Here is a 17,242-nt window from a genome sequence, read left to right on the forward strand (position 1 = left end):
TTCCTGGTATAGAAGTCAGACTCACCGGCCTATAGTTCCCTGGGTCCACCTTCTTCCCCTTTTTGAAGATAGGAACAACATTTGCTCTTCTCCAGTCTTCTGGGACTTCTCCTGTTCTCCAAGAATTTTCAAAGATTATGGAGAGTGGTTCTAAAATTTCTTCTACAATCTCCTTCAGTACTCTGGGGTGTAATTCATCTGGACCTGGAGACTTGAACTCATTTATGTTAGCTAAATATTCCCTCACAATCTTTCTGTTTACTGATAACTTGGATTCCTCTATTCCTTTAAAAGGACAGTGAAGATCAGTTGATGTTACATTTTCTTTCTGAGAGAAAACAGATGCAAAATAGGAATTAAAAAGTTCGGCCTTCTCAACATCCTCTCTTACCATTTCTCCATTTTCATCCTGTAAAAATCCTATAGCATCTTTGACTTTTCTTTTACTTTTGACATACCCCCAAAATCCTTTTTTATTGCTTTTGACATCTCTTGCTAGCCTTAATTCATTGTCAGCTTTAGCTAACCTGATACGTGCCCTGCAGGATCTGCAGACTGCATTATAATCTTCTTTAGATATGCCTCCCTCTTTCCATTTAATAAACATTTCTTTCTTTCTTTTTAGCATGTGTTTAAGTTCTGTGTTCATCCATCCTGGTTTCCTTAAATGCTTCCCATTCTTCCTACTTTTCGGGATTGTTAACAATTGTGCTTTGAGAATCTCATTTTTAAAAATTTCCCATCCTTCCTGGACATTTTTGTCCTTAAGGACATCCAGCCATTGGATCCCTCCTATTCTCTTTCTGAGTCTCTTAAAATCTGCCTTTCTAAAATCTAACCTTGAAGTTTGAGTCTTCACATGTCTTCCTCCTCTAGTTATCCAAAATTCTATAATAGCATGATCGCTGCCTCCTAGGGTCCCAGCCACCTTTACCTCCTCAACCATTTCCTCCCTGTTTATAAGAATTAGATCCAAAGTAGCAGATCCCCTTGTTTTCTCCCCTACCTTTTGGAAGATAAAGTTGACAGCAAGAGAGGATAAGAATTTGCTTGACCTGTTAGTTTTACTTGAGAGAGATTCCCAACAAATGTCTGGATAGTTGAAATCTCCCATGACCACTACGTCATATTTTTTGGAGAACTTGGTCATTTGATACATAAAGAGTTCATCCATATCTTCAGCTTGCCCAGGTGGCCTGTAGTAAATGCCTACAATGGTGTCCTTTCCGTTGTTCTCTCCTTGTATTCTTACCCAAACAGTTTCCACAGAACTCCCAGTCTCTGAAGCTTCAATCTCTGTGCAGATATACGCTTTTCTAACATACAATGCAACACCTCCTCCTCGTTTATCAAGTCTGTTTCTTGCAAATAAGTTGTATCCTTTTAGCCTTTTATTCCAATCATGTGTATCGTCCCACCAAGTTTCAGTGATTCCAATGACATCATATTCCTTTTCCTGCATTAGTAGTTCTAATTCTCCTTGTTTGTTGCCCATGCTTTGTGCATTTGTATAAAAACATTTTAGTTTGTGATTGGTTTCTCTTCCTCCCATATTTTTATTATTTAGATTTTTTTGTCTTTGTTCTTCTTTTCCACTTCCAGTAGCAGAGATCTCAATAGTATTTGTCAGCTGTATGGCTTTTTCTGGCCTTTTGCTTCCCTTCCCACATTGTTCTAGTTTAAAGCTCTTCTGATGAGTGTAGCAAGGCGACTTCCAAATACATGTTTTCCAGTCTTCGTAAGGTGCACCCCATCTCTAGCAAGTAGTCCATCGTATAGGTAATTCATTCCGTGATCCAGAAATCCAAATCCTTGTTGACGGCACCATCGACGTAGCCAGTTGTTCACCTGTAGAATCTTATTCCACCTCATTGTTCCATGGCCATCCACTGGGAGGATGGATGAGAAGACCACCTGCGCTCCCAATTCTTTCACTTTCTTGCCTAAAGGCCCCGTCACACTAAGCGATGCAGCAGCGATCCCGACAACGATATGACCTGTCAGGGATCGTTGCTGCATCGCTAATACATCGCTGGTGAGCTGTCAAACAGGCAGGCTCACCAGCGATGAGGGGAGCAGCGATATCGTGGAAAGAATCGTTCCACGATGTCCTGCTCCCGTTACCAGCCTGCTGCAAGCAGGAGCAGGCTGGTAACTATGGTAAACATCGGGTTACTAAGTGCGCGTGTGCCCCTAGTAACCCGCTGTTTACCATGGATACCACTCTGCTACGGTGTGCTGGAGCCTCCGCTCACCGTAGCAGAGTGGTATCTATGGTAAACAGCGGCTTACTAAGTGCGCGCGTGCCCCTAGTAACCCGATATTTACCATGGTTACCAGCCAGATCGTTGGTCCCGCTGGTCACACACAGCGATGTGTGCTGGCCAGCGGGAGGCCAACGACCAAAAAATGGTCCAGGACACTTTGCAACGATCAGCGACCTCACAGCAGGGGCCTGATCGTTGCAAAGTGTCACACACAGCGACATCGCTGGTGAGGTCGCTGGTGAGTCACCAAAACCGTGACACAGCAGCGATCTCGCTAGCGATATCGCTTAGTGTGACGGGGCCTTAAGTCTTCAAAGTCACTGCAGATGGTTTCCAGGTCCTTTCTTGCGGTGTCATTTGTCCCCACATGTATTAGCAGGAATGGGTAGTGATCTGTAGGTCTGAAGAGTCTTGATATCCTGTCAGACACATCTTTAATTTTTGCTCCTGGAAGACAGCACATTTCTCTTGAGGTTATGTCTGGTCTGCAGATAGCGGCCTCTGTTCCTCTTAACAGGGAATCCCCCATGACCACCACTCTCCGTTTTTTCTTCACAACATTCTTCTTTCTCCATCCAGGAGGATTCTGAGGGCTTACAAGGTTATTCATTGCTGGCAAAGTCTTATTTTGCTGTATTTCTTCATGGTTCTCCTGCGTGAGAGCTTGGTACTGGTTCCTGAGCAGTATGGGTGCTGACTGCCTCTCGATCCTCCTGCTTCTGTGGGTCACATGCTTCCATTCCTCTGTTTTGTCAGGTGCAGTTCGAATTTCTTCTCTTTCTGAATCATGAAGAGATAATTCTGCTCTGTCTAAGAACTCTTCACCTTCCTTAATGATTTTCAAGGTAGTTAACCTCTCTTCTAGATTTCGCAACTTTTCCTCCAACAGGGACACAAGCTTGCATTTCTGGCATGTGAAGTCTGGCTTTTCCACTGGCAAGTCTGTGAACATGTAGCAGGATATGCAGCTCACCAAATGGCTCCTGGACTCTTCCATGTTCTTATTGTTAATGTTCTGAAAACAGTGAAAAAAGCTTAAAAAAAAAGTATTCTTGTACATAGGGGCAGTATTATCATAGTTATATTCTTGTGCATGCAGCGATATTATAATAGTTATATTCTTGTGCATAGGGGGCAGTATTATAGTAGTTATATTCTTGTACATAGGAGCAGTATTATAGTAGTTATATCCTTGTACATAGGGGGCAGTATTATAGTAGTTATATTCTTGTGCATAGGGAGCAGTATTATAGTAGTTATATTCTTGTACATAGGAGCAGTATTAGGGTAGTTATATCCTTGTACATAGAGGGCAGTACTATAGTAGTTATATTCTTGTACATAGGAGGCAGTATTACAGTAGTTATATTCTTGTGCATGGAGCGATATTATAATAGTTATATTCTTGTACATAGAGGCAGTATTATAGTAGTTATATTCTTGTGCATGGAACGATATTATAATAGTTATATTCTTGTACATAGAGGCAGTTTTATAGTAGTTATATTCTTCTGCATGGAGCAATATTATAGTAGCTATATTCCTGTGCATGGAGCGATATTATAGTAGTTATATTCTTGTGCATAGGGGCAGTATTATAGTAGTTATATTCTTCTGCATGGAGCAATATTATAATAGTTATATTCTTGTACATAGAGGCAGTATTATAGTAGTTATATTCTTGTACATGGAGGACCATATTATAGTAGCTATATTCCTGTGCATGGAGCGATATTATAGTAGTTATATTCTTGTACATAGGGGCAGTATTATAGTAGTTATATTCTTCTGCATGGAGCAATATTATAGTAGTTATATTCTTGTACATAGGGGCAGTATTATAGTAGTTATATTATTGTACATACAGGACAGTATTATCGTAGTTATATTCTTGTGCATGGAGCGATATTATAATAGTTATATTCTTGTGCATAGAGGCAGTATTATAGTAGTTATATTCTTGTACATGGAGGACCATATTATAGTAGCTATATTCTTGTGCATGGAGAGATATTATAGTAGTTATATTCTTGTACATAGGGGCAGTATTATAGTAGTTATATTCTTCTGCATGGAGCAATATTATAGTAGTTATATTCTTGTACATAGGGGCAGTATTATAGTAGTTATATTCTTGTACATAGAGGACAGTATTATAGTAGTTATATTCTTGTACATAGAGGACAGTATTATAGTAGTTATATTCTTTTACATATAGGGCAGTATTATAGTAGTTATATTCTTGTGCATAGAGCAATATTATAGTAGTTTTACTCTTGTACATAGGGGCAGTATTATAGTAGTTATATTTTTGTGCATGGAGCAATATTATAGTAGTTATATTCTTGTACATAGAGGACAGTATTATAGTAATTATATTCTTGTACATAGAGGACAGTTTTATAGTAGTTATATTCGTGTACATAGGGGCAGTATTATAGTAGTTATATTTTTGTACATAGGGGCAGTATTATAGTAGTTATATTCTTGTACATAGGAGGCAGTATTATAGTAGTTATATTCTTGTACATAGGAGGCAGTATTATAGTAGTTACAGTCTTTACATAGGGGGAGTATTATAGTAATTATATTCTTGTACATAGAGGGCAGTATTATAGTAGTTATATTCTTTTACATAGGGGCAGTATTATAATAGTTATATTCTTGTACATAGAGGTCAGTATTATAGTAGTTACAGTCTTTACATAGGGGGAGTATTATAGTAGTTATATTCTTGTACATAGGAGGCAGTATTACAGTAGTTATATTCTTCTGCATGGAGCGATATTATAGTAGTTATATTCTTGTACATAGGGGCAGTATTATAGTAGTTATATTCTTGTACATACAGGACAGTATTATCGTAGTTATATTCTTGTGTATGGAGCGATATTATAATAGTTATATTCTTGTACATAGAGGCAGTATTATAGTAGTTATATTCTTGTGCATGGAGCGATATTATAATAGTTATATTCTTGTACATAGAGGCAGTATTATAGTAGTTATATTCTTGTACATGGACCATATTATAGTAGCTATATTCTTGTGCATGGAGCGATATTATAGTAGTTATATTCTTGTACATAGAGGCAGTTTTATAGTAGTTATATTCTTCTGCATGGAGCAATATTATAGTAGTTATATTCTTGTACATAAGGGCAGTATTATAGTAGTTATATTCTTCTACATACAGGACAGTATTATCGTAGTTATATTCTTCTGCATGGAGCGATATTATAATAGTTATATTCTTGTACATAGAGGCAGTATTATAATAGTTATATTCTTGTACATGGAGGACCATATTATAGTAGCTATATTCCTGTGCATGGAGCGATATTATAGTAGTTATATTCTTGTACATAGGGGCAGTATTATAGTAGTTATATTCTTCTGCATGGAGCAATATTATAGTAGTTATATTCTTGTACATAGGGGCAGTATTATAGTAGTTATATTATTGTACATACAGGACAGTATTATCGTAGTTATATTCTTGTGCATGGAGCGATATTATAATAGTTATATTCTTGTGCATAGAGGCAGTATTATAGTAGTTATATTCTTGTACATGGAGGACCATATTATAGTAGCTATATTCTTGTGCATGGAGAGATATTATAGTAGTTATATTCTTGTACATAGGGGCAGTATTATAGTAGTTATATTCTTCTGCATGGAGCAATATTATAGTAGTTATATTCTTGTGCATAGGGGCAGTATTATAGCAGTTATATTCTTGTAGATACAGGACAGTATTATAGTTATATTCTTGTACATAGAGGACAGTATTATAGTAGTTATGTTCTTGTGCATGGAGCGATATTATAGTAGTTATATTGTAGTACATAGAGGCAGTATTATAGTAGTTATATTCGTGTACATAGAGGCAGTATTATAGTAGTTATATTCTTGTACATGGAGGACCATATTATAGTAGCTATATTCTTGTGCATGGAGCGATATTATAGTAGTTATATTCTTGTACATAGGGGCAGTATTATATTAGTTATATTCTTGTACATACAGGACAGTATTATAGTAGTCATATTCTTGTACATAGAGGACAGTATTATAGTAGTTATATTCTTGTGCATGGAGCGATATTATAGTAGTTATATTCTTGTACACAGAGGACAGTATTATAGTAGTTATATTCTTGTACATAGAGGACAGTATTATAGTAGTTATATTCTTTTACATATAGTGCAGTATTATAGTAGTTATATTCTTGTGCATAGAGCAATATTATAGTAGTTATATTCTTGTACATAGGGGCAGTATTATAGTAGTTATATTTTTGTGCATGGAGCAATATTATAGTAGGTTATATTCTTGTACATAGAGGACAGTATTATAGTAATTATATTCTTGTACATAGAGGACAGTATTATAGTAGTAATATTCTTGTACATAGGGGCAGTATTATAGTAGTTATATTTTTGTACATAGGGGAAGTATTATAGTAGTTATATTCTTGTACATAGGAGGCAGTATTATAGTAGTTATATTCTTGTACATAGGAGGCAGTATTATAGTAGTTACAGTCTTTACATAGGGGGAATATTATAGTAATTATATTCTTGTACATAGAGGGCAGTATTATAGTAGTTATATTCTTTTACATAGGGGCAGTATTATAATAGTTATGTTGTTGTACATAGAGGGCAGTATTATAGTAGTTACAGTCTTTACATAGGGGGAGTATTATAGTAATTATATTCTTGTACATAGAGGGCAGTATTATAGTAGTTATATTCTTTTACATAGGGGCAGTATTATAATAGTTATATTCTTGTACATAAGGGCAGTATTATATTAGTTATATTCTTGTACATAGGGCAGTATTATAGTAGTTATATTTTTGTACATAGATATCAGAAATATAGAATTTCTATTCTGGAGAAATAGGGTTTACAGAGTGAGAAAGGCGCTGCAAAACATACTAACGTATATTCCGGCGTATAAGACGACTTTTGAAGACTGAAAAATCTTCTGTCTAGTCTGAAATTGACATGCGGGGATACTCTGGGGGTGTTAATAAGCTGCCGTGGCCGTATCCCTGCCATGTGGGAGTTAATATAAGGTGGAGGGAGTTAAAATACGGCGGCGGTAGGTCCAGACAGTCAGCGCTTCTGTGCTGAAACTGACACATCGCTGCGCTGTGTCTTCTCAGGCCTGGGACACAGCGCAGCGTATTCCCAGCAGCGGAGACAGACAGAACCTAGCGAACTTTTCTGACACATCGCAGTGTCTTCCCAGCTCCGGACACAGCGCAGGGCTTCTGTGCCGACAGCTTTCACTTGTCACAGAAGCGCTGCGCTGTGTCCGGAGCTGGGAAGTTCGCATCGCTTCTGTGACAAGTAGTGTTGAGCATTCCGATACTGTAATATCAGGTATCGGCCGATATTCGCGGTATCGGAATTCCGATACTTAATTCCGATACTTTTACAATATCGAATACCGGAATCGGAAGTTCCCATAATGCCTGCGCTCTGCAGTGTCTCTGAAGGATGACAAGCTGGATGGCAGAGCTCAGCTGAGATCCAGCCTGTCATCAGAATGCCATCCCAGCGTGGGAGAATTCTCCTGATTGTTTAAAAGCCGGCGGGCGGTAAAAAGCTGCCGGCTTTTAAACAATCACACAGCCCCATACTGCTTCCCCGCAGCCTCCCACCCCGATCCTCCGCTCCCCTCGCCACCTCCAATCCCGATCGTAAGTTAGGAACGGGCGGGGAGTGCAGCACAAAGGAGCGGGGAGCGAAGGACCCGGGCGGGGAAGCCGGCAGTGAAAAGACTTCACCGCCGGCTTTCCCGTTCTGTGCTGCGCTTTCCCGCCGGTTATTTCAAATGAACAGCTGAGGTATCAGGTGATGCCGATCAGCTGTTCATTTAAAGTCGCCGCGGTGCCCTCAGAGGGTTCATGTGAGTTCATGCTTGCCTGCATTGCATGAACTCACATGAACTTTCCCACGGTCTCACAGGTCAGCCTCACCTCCCAGACCCGTCATGATTGGTGTGTGCGGGTGTCTGTGCGTGTGTCTGCGAGTGTGTGTGGGGTGTCTGTGCGATGTCTGCGGGTGTGTGCTGTGTCTGTGAGATGTCTGCGAGTGTGTGCGGGTGTGCGCGGTGTCTGTGCGATGTGTCTGTGCGATGTCTGCGCAATGTCTGCGGGTGTGCGCGGTGTCTGTGCGATGTCTGGGGGTGTGTGCGGTGTCTGTGCGATGTGTGCGGTGTCTGTGCGATGTCTGCGGGTGTGCGCGGTGTCTGTGCGATGTGTGCGGGTGTGTGCGTGCAGGCAGACATAGGCCGATGTGACACTACTACTCCCATCGGCCTATGTCTGTCCCCCGTCCACTCCTGCCAGCAGGATCAGCTCGATGGGAGCAGTAGTTCCCATCAGCCTGATCCTGCTATATAAATTGCCCTACTGTGTCCCCAATAAATGTTAAATACATGTCATTGGTGGCCAGTGGTTACCTACAATAAATTAGTTCATACATTACCTGTCCCCGCCGATCGCCACCTAAAATAAAGTAAAAAATAAAAAACTACACCTATACTCACCTAGACACCTAATTCCCCGAAGCCATCGATCTCCTGTAATAAAATATAAAATAATAAACCACAACCTTATCCTTACCCCTCCGTAGTAGTCCACGAGTGTCCCACGATGATCTCCAGTTCAGAGCAGCCACATAGAATGTGACCGCTCTGAACCGCTGCCGCCACTAGAATGACGGGGCCGTAAGGGTTCACCGGAGTTCAGGCAGCGCTGCTCCGGTCAGCTCCTTTACGGCCCTGCTGTATCGTGAGAAATTCCCATGGTACAGCAGTGCCGTAAAGGAGGTCTCCGGAGCTGCGCTGACTGAATGCACTCCGGTGACCTCAGTCAGTGGCTCCCGCTGCCGGGAGCGGACGTGTTCCCGGCAGCGTGAGCTTACAGCAGCCATGCACAGCTGTCACGATCTCCAGATGTGACAGCTGTGCATGGGAGATCAGCGCAGGAACGTGGAAAGGTAACTATTTTTTTTTTTAGTAAACTAAGAATTAAATAAAATGGTGTGGTTTATTTCAAATAAATTATTTTTTTCTTGGTGTAGTGTGTGTTTTTTCTTTTTAACACTTTGTAGGTTAGTAATGGGGGTGTCTTATAGACGCCCATCATTACTAACCTGGGCTTCATGGCAGCTGGCGCTGACATGAACCCCAGCCCTATTACCCCCTGCCACTGCACCAGGGCAGCGTGGAAGAGCGAGGCTAAGTGCCAGAATTGGCGCATCCTATGGATGCGCCATTTCTGGGGCGGCTGACAGCTGGTGTTTCTAGCCTGGGAGGGGGCCAATATTCATGGCACCCTTCCTGGGCTATTAATATCAGCCCCCAGCTGTCTGCCTAGCCTTTGCTAGCTATTAAAATAGGGGGGACCCCACGTCATTTTTTTGGGGGGGTCCCCCATTTTAATAGCTAGTAAAGGCTAGGTATTCAGCTGGGGGCTGATATTAGTAGTCTGGGAAGCTCCGTGGGTATTACCCCCTTCCCAGGCTTCAAATATCTGCCCCAGCTGTCTGCTTAACCTCCGCTAGAGACTAAAATTAAGGGGAACCCCACGCCAATTTTTTTTAAAATAAATCCTTTATTTTAACACTAAATGACAAGTACAGTAATCAACACTGTCACTGTACTTCATATATATGTGACTGACATGTTTCTATCTATCTAATCTATGTATGATTCTCTATTCCTTCTATTCTAAATTGTCGGGTACAGATGCTGAATTGCCGGCCGGCTTTTTTAAAGAGACGGTGCACGAAAACACTATTATATTTTTTAATAAATCCTTTACACTAAATGACAAGTACAGTAAGCAACACTGTCACTGTACTTCATATATATGTGACTGACATATTTCTAGCTATCTAATCTATGTGTGAAGCTCTATTCTTTCTGTTGTAAATTGTCGGGTACCGGTGTATGCCGCTGATGAAAATGGATGATAGTAATGTTGTTGTTGTATGCCTTATGTTTATGAGTGACAGTTTTCCTGCTATATACCTGCATGTCATAAGAATTTAAATTAAAAAAGGACCATGTTAAATTCAAATCTGTTTTTTTTAAATTTTTACCGGTGTTTGGTATGCGTTGGAAAAGGGGTAGTCTTATACGGTGAATATATCCTAAACTCTATATTTTAACAGGAAAGTAGGGGGGTCGTCTTATACACCAGGTCGTCTTATACGCCGGAATATACGGTATATAACTTTTATAATACTGCCCCCTATGTACAAGAAAATAACTACTATGACACTATCCAATTGTATAAGAGTATAACTGAAGATTCAAGGGTTAGCCATACAGTAGACAGATGATCCAGGTGGAGCTCAAGTATTTTTCAGAATAGCCAGAATAATAAAAATACTTCTGAAGATGACCTCAACACATCTCACTGACCAGGAGGCCATCCATTCTCAACCAAAATAATCACAAAAAAATCACCCTAATCACCATGATAACGATTCCAGTTGTCTCAAAAGTCTCCTATCCAGTGATCAGCGTTGGGTGATAGCAGAGTGCATAAACCTTTTAACCCTTTTGCTCATTGGCCAGCATTTTATGGAGTGTTTTTGCAAAAAGGGTCAAGAAAGGTCCATGAAATCCAGTAAATCCAGTCTATCTCTAGCCAGTCTGCAGAGTATTACAATGATACTTCATCCTCATAATCTTTAGAACTTGTGACCTTATCAGGTGCTTATTGACTCTATGTAGAAGAGACAAATAATTTATGACTACTTGACCTAGGGCGGTTGGGGGGTTGCTGGCTGGCAATTTTTGCTCAGGGGAAAAGCCCAAAGTATTGTATATAATAATCCTCCCCACCGAGGTTATAACATACCCCCACCCTGCTGTAATCAGTCACCCCTTCCCTCGGATTATAATCATCAACCCCAATAACTGTAACCTACCACCCTGCAATAATTGTTCCCCTCCTAAGAATATAGTCACACACCTCCAGTATTATGATAATTAAAGGGTTATTCCCCCAAAAAATAAATTATTCCCTATCTGTAGGACAGAGGACAACATGCTGGTCGCTGAGGGTCCAACCACAGGGGGCTACAAAACTCAATCCTCAATAGTGTGTAGGTGCACATATGCAGCCTCCTCTCCACGCCTGGTCTATGGGATTGCAGAGTACAATGGTTGGCTTTTTCCAGAAGTCCCATAGACAATGAATGGAGCTGAGGTCTCTCAAGTGCATCTCTGTGTTATTCAATATGGGGCTGCCGAGGGCCGATTTTAGGATCAGCAAGTTATCCCTTATTCTATGAATAGTGGATAGCTTTTTTTGGTAATAACCCTTTAATCACCCTCCTCCCCAGATTATAACATCCCACACAGTTCACCCCTGTTGTACAAATATATACAGTTTCCCAAAATCAATCACCATACCCCCATCCCAATAGCTCCAGTCCAGAGCGCACCACTTTGCTACATTAAATATACAATCACTTGAGCCCTGCCATCAGTGTGACAGAACCAGATGCAGACAAATTAGTTACCGATTTACAGCAGCACTCAATAATGTGAGTAGTACTATGTGTACTGTGATCAATCTCACTTGGTGTCACAGCCAGTCATGGACAATGACTACAGATTTACTCCTCTCAAACCCTCCTAAATGCAATCCCACACTGCAGTACATCACTCCTCTATATACTGCCCCTTCCTGCAGTACATCACTCATCAAGCTTCTATATACAGCCCCCTCCTGCAGTACATCGCTCCCCAGACCATCTATATTCAGCCATCTTCTGCAATACAGAAGTATATCCCCTCTATATACAGCCCCATCACTCCTTAAACCCTTTATACCCAGCATCCATATGCAGTACATCATTCCTCAACCTCTGTAAACGCAGCCTCCATATGCAGTACATTGATCCTCAACACTTCTATACACAGCTCCTTCTGCAGTATATCGCTCCTTAAACCTGTCTATTTAAAGTCTATTTACACATCCTTCATATGCAATACATTGTTCCTCAGCCTCTCTACACACAGTATCCATAGACAGTACATTACTCCTTAGCCCCTCTACACACAGCTTCCAAATGCAGTACATTGCTCCTCAACCCCTGAAGATACAGCCTTCTTCTGCAGCACACCACTCCTCTACTACTGTATACAGTATTCTTCTGCAGTATATCACTCCTCAGCCCCTCTATACAGCCTCCATATGCAGTACATTGCTCATCAGCCCCTTTATACAGTTTCCAAATGCATTACATTGCTCTTCAGCCCCTGTACATACAGTTCCATCTGCAGTGTATCACTCTTCAGCCCGTGTATACACTCTTCTTCTGCAGTATATTGCTCCTCAGCCCCTCTTGACACAGTCTCCATATGCAGTACATCGCTTTTCAGCCCCTCTATATACAGCCTTTATAAGCAGTACATCCCTTCTCAACTCCTCTATATACACCCTTTATATGCAGTACATCGCTCCTCAGCCCCTCTATATACAGCCTCTATAAACACTACATTGCTCCTCAGCTCCCTCTATACACAGTCTCCATATGCAGAATATCTCTTCTCAGCCCCTCTATATAGAGCTATTATATGCAGTACATCGCTCCTCAGCTCCTCTATATACAGCCTCTATAAACACTACATTGCTCCTCAGCTCCCTCTATACACAGTCTCTATATGCAGTACATCGCTCCTCAACCCCTGTATACAGTCTACATCTGCAGTACATTGCTCCTCAGCCCCTGTATACATAGCCTCAATTTGTAATACATGACTCCTCAGCCTAGATATACAGAGCCTCTATATACAGTACATTGCTCCTCAGCCCCTGTATACACAACTTCCATATGCAGTACATTGCTCTTCAGCCCCTGTACATACAGCTCCACCTGCAGTATATCACTCCTCCGCCACTGTATGCAGCCTTCTTCTGCAGTACATCGCTCCTCAGCCCCTTTATACACAGCCTCCATATGCAGTGCATCATAGTGTACTATATACAAGTTAATAAGTAGTACACAATGTGCACAATTATTAGGCGATTTGTCTTTTTGATGACTAATTTTATTATTGAACAACAACAGTGCTGTCGGTCAATGGAAAATGTTAATAAAACTGAATATTTAAGAAAGTAAAAGTGAGGTTTTGTCTTTTTTTAGGAGAATATCTCTGTGTGCAGAATTATTATGCAACTAAATAAAAACCTTAAATTGTCCATCTGACTTGTTTATTTTCATCTGTTACAGTGAGAATAATAACCAAACTACTCAATGTACAAAATACATTTTAAAAAAAACTATCGGTGACCAATATAGCCGTCCTTCTTTTTAGCAATAGTCATAAACTCCATCCATGGAGTCTGTCAGCTTCTTAATCTGTTGATGGCCAACTTTTTGGGCCGCACCAACCACAGCCCCAGACACTGATCAGAGAGGTGACTGTTTTCCTTCACCATAAATCTTCCATTTAAGAAGAGCCCACAAGTTCTCATTAGGGTTTAGGTCAGGTAAGGAGGCGGCCATGTCATTATCCCTTCACCTTTAAGGCCATTATTGGGAGTCAAGCAGTGGAGACTTCGGTGCTGCGATGCAGCATTGTCCTGCATAAAAATCATGGTTGGTGTTCTTGGAAGATGCATACTTTTTCCTGTGCTAGAAAGTCTCTTCTAGAAACTGGCAGTAGGTTTGGGAGTAGATTTTGAGTCCATCTTCAATCTGAAAAGGTCCAACTAGCTCGTCTTTAATAATACCAGCCCCTAGAAGTACCCCACCTCCACCTCACTGGCATCTGAATGGAGGAAGAGGTCTGTGCCAGTTACTGATTCAGCCACGGGCCCAGCCGTCTGATCCATCAAGAGTCACCCTCATCTCATCAGTCCATTAATCCTTTGAAGAATTTGTCTTCAGATAATTCTTGGCCCAGTATATGTTTCCATTTCTATGCCTTGCTCAGCGGTGGTCGGGCTCAGCCTCCTCACTTCAGCCATGCCTCTGAGCACTTAACACCTGGTACTTCTGAGCCTCCAGGGAGGTTGCAGTTCTAAAGTATGACAGCACTGCAGCGTGATGGCTTCCTGGTCGCTTCTCATTTGATTCTTCTCAAATCTTAGGCAGGCAATATGCTTTTTTTTTCGTTAATACGTCTTTTGCAAACCTGTTGACTATTTGCAACAAAACTTTTGATGGTTCTGTGATCATGCCCCAATATCTTAGTAATTTCAAAAGTGCTGCATCCCTTTGGAAATACAAGACTATAACTAATGTAATAATGCCCCCTATGTTCAAGGATATAACTTCTATAATACTGCCCCCTATATACGAGAATATAACTATTATAATACTGTCTCTATGTACAAGAATATAACTACTATAATACTGCTCCTATGTATAAGAGTATAACTATTATAATACTGTCTCCTATGTACAAGAATATAACTACTATAATCCTGCCCCTAAGTACAAGAATATAACTACTATAATACTGCCCCTATGTACAAGAATATAACTACTATAATAATGACCCCTATGTACAAGAATATAACTACTATAATAATGACCCCTATGTACAAGAATATAACTACTATAATACTGCCCCCTATATACAAGAATATAACTACTATAATACTGCCTCTATGTACAAGAATATAACTACTATAATACTGCTCTTATGTACAAGAATATAACTACTATAATACTGCTCCTATGTACAATGATATAACTACTATAATACTGCCCCCTATGTACAGGACTATAACTACTATAATACTGCTCCTATGTACAAGAATATAACTGCTATAATACTGCTCCTATGTACAAGAATATAACTACTATAATACTGCTCCTATGAACAAGAATATAACTACTATAATACTGCCTCTATGTACAAGAATATAACTACTATAATACTGCTCTTATGTACAAGAATATAACTACTATAATACTGCTCCTATGTACAAGAATATAACTACTATAATACTGCCTCCTATGTACAAGAATATAACTACTATAATACTGCTCCTATGTACAAGAATATAACTACTATAATACTGCTCCTATGTACAAGAATATAACTATCATAATACTGCTCCTATGTACAAGAATATAACTGCTATAATACTACCCTATGTACAAGAATATAACTACTATAATACTGCTCCTATGTAGAAGAATATAACTACTATAATACTGCCTCTATGTACAAGAATATAACTACTATAATACTGCTCCTATGTACAAGAATATAACTACTATAATCCTGCCCTCTATGTACAAGAATATAACTACTATAATACTGCTCCTATGTATAAGAATATAGCTGCTATAATACTGTCCCTATGTACAAGAATATAACTATAATAATACTGCTCTTATGTACAAGAATATATGACGGCATAGAGTAGTAGAACATGGAATCTTAGAAAAAGGTACATTAGAAAAAAAAGACACTGCCTGGTATCCTTTTTCTACAGTGTCTGTTGGCGACATATACAGTGGGATGTATTGCAGCGCTCGTCCATTACTCATCATGAGGACACTGTGCTTGTGTTCTGCACTTCATTCTGAGGCCTGATGGGAAATAACAGCTATATTAACACCATGTAGCCACTAATCTTCCAGTGTCACAATGGTAGGGTTTTATGTGGCAGGTCTCTTGCTGCTTTTATTCTTCTGCTGTTGGCCTGGATACAAGGAGTGGTCACGCCGCCTCATAAATCAGCCTGGTATCAGGCAGTCCTGTTTACTGTGCCTTTTTCAGCATTTTCAGCGGCTTTTCTCCCGGGTTGTGGTTCTGATATTTGCTTAGCAAAAGTAGATTTCCCAGTCAAATTGCTGCTACTCCCTTCTCTCCATCCAGCACACTGGGGTTGTACATAGGGTTTCAAGGCATTATGGGATTTGTAGTTGTGGCAATAAAAAGGGTGAATTGGCATTAACAAATCCAAAGGGAGATGATTAGTATAGATTTCCTGAAATGCTCTGTGCTGCTGCAGCTGGGGACCCCTACTATGTAGATCACAGTCTGTATGCTACCTTTAAATCAGCACACTCTTCTCCTGAAATACTTTGTGCTGCATTAAATAGGCGTTACTCTGAGACCTCAAGACCAGGAGATTTATATCCTGAAATACTCTGTGCTGCTGCTCCTTCTGCTAGCTGTTTATCCTAATCTGTGACCTCTCACATCATAAACAAAAATCCTCTCCTGAAATACTCTGTGATGCTGTGCAGCCAAATTGATTCAACTATGTAACTTTTAATCTGTCATTCAGAATTCACAAACCACTCTCCTGAAATACTCTGTGCTGCTGTATAGCAAAATGTATTCAACTATGTAACTTTTAATCTGTCATTCAGAATTCACAAACCACTCTCCTAAAATACTCTGTGCTGCTGTATAGCAAAATGTATTCAACTATGTAACTTTTAATATGTGATTCAGAATCCACAAACCACTCTCCTGAAATACTCTGTGCTGCTGTATAGCAAAATGTATTCAACTATGTAACTTTTAATCTGTCATTCAGAATTCACAAACCACTCTCCTAAAATACTCTGTGCTGCTGTATAGCAAAATGTATTCAACTATGTAACTTTTAATCTGTCATTCAGAATTCACAAACCACTCTCCTAAAATACTCTGTGCTGCTGTATAGCAAAATGTATTCAACTATGTAACTTTTAATATGTGATTCAGAATCCACAAACCCCCTCTTGTAAAATACTCTGTGCTGCTTGGAGGCCTTTACTCCTTGCACTATGACTCATCCTTTGACCTTCCATCACATCAACATACTCCTCTCCAAAAAAAATCCCCTTTTTTTACTGCTGGGGAGGAGTCTGTCTTCTAGTCCCTTAGACTATGATATCACAGAAGATCAGCACATAACTTCTGAAATACTCTGTGCTGCTTGGACTTGCTGCTATATATGTCCAATCTTTGAA

The sequence above is a fragment of the Phyllobates terribilis genome, unplaced genomic scaffold (genome assembly GCF_046119375.1).
Source record: "Phyllobates terribilis strain yellow unplaced genomic scaffold, ASM4611937v1 Scaffold_5__5_contigs__length_657084704, whole genome shotgun sequence".
Lineage (NCBI taxonomy): Eukaryota > Metazoa > Chordata > Amphibia > Anura > Dendrobatidae > Phyllobates > Phyllobates terribilis.